The sequence below is a fragment of the Moschus berezovskii genome, chromosome 8 (assembly GCF_049115385.1).
Source record: "Moschus berezovskii isolate FMDL1 chromosome 8, NW_MosBer_1.0, whole genome shotgun sequence".
Classification (NCBI taxonomy): Eukaryota; Metazoa; Chordata; class Mammalia; order Artiodactyla; family Moschidae; genus Moschus; species Moschus berezovskii.
In genome coordinates this window covers 8,969,534-8,974,344 of record NC_142467.1, presented here as the reverse complement: position 1 = coordinate 8,974,344, position 4,811 = coordinate 8,969,534, and positions in this window count along the sequence as shown.

Sequence of the window (4,811 nt, the reverse complement as noted above, 5' to 3'; positions counted from 1 at the left end):
TAGTAAATCAAGATGCAAAGTGTGAGGTCACTTGATCAAAGTCATCTGAGAAGCAGAAGTGACTGAGTGGAGAGAGGCAGAGGCAGGGGATTGGTGTCGGTGGCCCGTCCATCACGGGCATTTGAACATGAACACCCCAGGCTTCCGAGGCCAGGGTCCGCAATGCAGATACGAGTTAAAGAGTCCTTCACTCACATGCAATGGTCACATCCTTTAACATGCATAACAAGGACAAGGAAGAATACGTAGGGTGAACAGAACAGTTAAAGAATACAGACGGGACTGCATCATGAAAACCACCAAAGAAGGAAATGATGTCAAGAAAGACTGATTGAAGTGTCAGATTCTGCAAGAGAGATGAAGTAGGGTGAGAGGGGAAAGGACAGTATCATTCGAGATCTAGAGGTCTATTTGTAAGTCATGGAAGTGACTTGTTAAGCTGAGAGCTCTGGGGAAAAACAGTGGAGACATGGAATGAAAACTTTTCTCTCGAGAAACTTGGAAACAAAGCAAAGAGTGGAGAAGGAAGGGCAGTGTAAGATACAGACATTTTGTGTGCTTGAGATAGGAGGTGTGTAACTATGCCTATGCACTGAGAGTAATTCAGCAACTTCCAGCAGCAAGGGGGAGATACGAGATGGAGAAAGGGGGTGACTAATACAGGCCGCTGTGGGTCGTGGGATCCAGAGCAAAAGGGGAGAAATTAGAAAGAGCTGAAGCCCCTGCAAAGAGAAGCCTCTGACATAAATGTGGATGAGTTATGCCAAAGCTAAATAATCAAACACACATATTGGAAGACTGTACACTCTTCATGTTATAAATGACAGTGGTGGTTTAGTCACTAAGTCGTGTCCGACTCTTGAACCCCATGGACTGTAGCCTTCCAGGCTCCTCTGTCCATGAGATTCTCCAGAAAAGAATACTGGAGTGGGTTGCCATTTCCTTCAACAGGGGATCTTCCCAACTCAGGAATTGAACCCAGGTCTCCCGCATTGTAGACAGATTCTTTACTGACTGAGCTACTTTTAGAAATAGCTAATCTCCTAATGGGCTTCCCAGGTGGCACTAGTGGTAAAGAACTTGCCCACCAATGAGGAGGCTTAAGAGACCTGCGTTCGATCCCTATGTGGGGAAGATCCCCTGGAGGAGGGCATAGCAACCCACTCCAGTGTTCTTGCCTGGAGAATCTCATGGACAGAGGAGCCTGGAAGGCTATAGTCCATAGGGTCGCAAAGAGTTGGATACAACTGAAGAGACTTAGCACAGTTTACACAATCTCTTTATATATACAGGGCTTCTGGAACTCCATACAAATATGATCAACAATCAAAAAAATAGATATGTGAGCAGACAGTTCACAGGAAAGCAAATATAACTGGCTTTTACACCAATATGCAAAAAGATACTTAACCTCACTTACAGCAAGAGAAATGTGAAGTATACCAAGAAACTGCTTTTTACCCACAAGACTGGCAAAAATGCAAAAGTTTGACAACTTCGAACTCCTGTGTTACTGTCAAAATCTTAAGAAAGGGAATTTTGCACTATATAAAAACTACAAATTCATCTTTCCTTTATCAGCAATTCCACTTCTGATAGTTTATCCTATAGTGGTTTAGTCACTAAGTCGTGTCTGACTCTTGTAACCCCATGGACTATAGCCTGCTGGGCTCCTCTGTCCATGGGATTTTCCAGGCAAGAATACTGGAGTGGATTGCCATTTGCTTCTCCAGGGGATCTTCCCAACCCAGGAATCGAACCTAGGAATCAAACTCAGGTCTTCTGCATTACAGGCAGATTCCTATACTGAACTATAAAAAAGGAACTGGACTGTCAGGATACTTCTCATTTTTCACATTCTGGAACTTCTTGGAACCCAAAACCCATGTTATTTGAAACACTTCTTGTTTTTTAACAAGAAGATATCCATATCACTTGCTTACAAAATAACACACCTACAGGGTTATTTGTTGCAACATTATTTATAATAGTAAAAGAGTAGAATTTTCCTGTGTCCATCAATATTGAACTGATTAAATAGCTTATGATATAGACTGTGTAGCTGTAAAAAGGAAATTATATACATGTAATTTATTATACATGCATATTATAGGTTCAGTTCAGTTCAGTTCAGTCGCTCAGTCGTGTCCGACTCTCCGCGACCCCATGAATCACAGCATGCCAGGCCTCCCTGTCCATCACCAACTCCTGGAGTTCACTCAAACTCATGTCCACATAATCGGTGATGCCATCCAGCCATCTCATTCTCTGTCATCCCCTTCTCCTCCCGCCCCCAACCTTTCCTAGCATCAGAGTCTTTTCAAGTGAGTCAACTCTTAGCATGAGGTGGCCAACGTATTGCAGTTTCAGCTTTAGCATCAGTCCTTCCAACGAATACCCAGGATTGATCTCCTTTAGAATGGACTGGTTGGATCTTCTTGCAGTTCAAGGGACTCCCAAGAGTCTTCTCCAGCACCACAGTTCAAAAGCATCAATTCTTCGGCGATCAGCTTTCTTCACAGTCCAACTCTCACATCCATACATGACCACGGGAAAAACCATAGCCTTGACTAGACGGACCTTTGTTAGACTATTTAAAAAAATTTTTTTTTTCTGTAACATCTTAGAAAATCCCAAATGAAACTTTAGATGAACCCAATAGCTGAAGAAACATAAAGTGAAAACGAAAGTCCTTCAGTCCTGCCCAACTCTTTGCAATCCATTGACTAGAGCCTGCCAGGAATTCTCCAGGCAATTCTCCAGGAATTCTCCAGGCAATTCTCCATGGAATTCTCCAGGCAAGAATGCTGGAGAGGGTAACCATTCCCTTCTCGAGGGGATCTTCCTGACCCAGGGATCAATCCCAGGTCCCCTGAATTGCAGGCAGATTCTTCACCATCTGAGCCACCAGGGAAGCCCAAAAAACACAGGCAAAAATCTTTAAAAAGGTTACCAAGGGAGCAATAAAGGGAACATGATTAAAGGGAATGGATGTGAGAATTCAACTTCTCAGCATATAGATTTTTACATCAAGCTGATTTTTTTAATAATATAACCATGTTATTTATTAAAATGTAAGAAATGCTGAAAGAAAAATGAAACAAAATCTATTGTCAGCACTCCTGACCTTTTTCAAGATCTAATTAGTGAATGCAGCACCAAAGCTGTTCTCAAGCATAATGCTCCAAAATATTTTGTCCCTATTAGATATGAAATATTCTGTATAAGGAAATAATATCAAAGCTTAGGAATTATTAACAAAAAAATAAACTACAGTAGAGCCACTGTTTTCTCCAATACGCTCAGGCACTTGATGTCCTGTGAGCTTTCCGGAGCAGGAGAGAAAGGAGAGGGAAGGCACCAGCTTGCTAGAATTTGGAAGTGATGCTCCTTTGGTCTCTAACGGTCTGCAGGGCTGGGCTTCCCTGCAGTCCAGTGACTAAGACTCTATGCTTCTACTGCAGGGGCACGGGTTCAATCCCTGGCCCAGGAACTAAGAACCCACATGCCATGTGGTGTGGCCAAAAAATTAAAATTAAATTAATGGCTACAGGGTGGTCTGTAAACTGGATGTACAGTTGGGAATGTGACTCACATGTAAATATTACAGTCACATTGACTGTAGAATGGCAACAAATTTAGCAAATGCTGCTTGAATGAACCAAAAAAAAAAGATATTTAATCTGCAAATCTCAAATTTTTGGTATCAGACTCTTACAATGTGAGAGACAATGCTTAGCAATTTCTACCATCAAGACAGGAAATACAAGTGTTAAAGCTTAGCTAGTACTGAGCCCTACGTATACGATGATCTTTCCCACCCACACACACCTGCGCATGTGTGCTTCGTCACTTCACTGGTGTCTGACTCTTCCTGACCCCAAGGACTGCAGCCCGCCAGGCTCCTCTGTCTATGGAATTCTCCAGGCAAGAACGCTGGAGTGGGTTGCCATTTTTTTCTCCAGGGGATCTTCCTGACCCAGGGGTTGAACTCGTGTCTCCTGCATTGCAGGCAGATTTTTTTACCCATTGAACCACCTAGAAGTCCTACACATATGCATAATAAATTCTAATTTATAAATTAAGCACAGTAAGAGATTAAGAACAACAATAATAATAAAGAATAATTATAACAACATACTATAATAAAGAAAAGTTAGACCAGTGTGGTCTCTTGCTTTCAAAATATTGTACCGGTGTAACGGTTTTTCCACCTTAACTAAGCACTTACCATGCAGCCATGGCAGTGACGTTTACAGTCTGAGGTGCAAAAGCAGTCAGGACGAACTCCTTTTTCCTTCTGCACAATTTCACAGACAGAAGGTTCCTTCTTACCTTAGATCTTAGTCTTCTGAGCATATATTTTCTTTCCTCTCTTCATTAGGCTGAGAATGTCCACTTTTCCCTTAAAGAAAGCACTTTAGCACTTCTCTTTGGCATATCTGAATTGCCTGCATGGCTACTCTTGCACTTTGGGGCCATTTCTAAGTAAGTAGAAGTTACCTGAGCATGCTACTTAGCACAGCTGCGCAATCTGAAACTAAGAAATCGCTTACTTCTGACATTGTCTATGTAGTATTTTCATTGTGGTTCATTGTGGGTACCTGGAAGCACAGAAAGCAAAGCTGCAGATGAGAGGAGACCTCTATATTCACTCTTGGAAGCATAAAGTTCCACAGACCAAATAATGGTTTTAGTCTTACAGCCAGGTAATTCTGAGGGAGACAAAAGGAATCACTTTTCATAGAAGTTATTTGCATAGCAGTCCCAAAGAATAAGTGCTTTCAACCCTGCTGCATAATACTATCAGT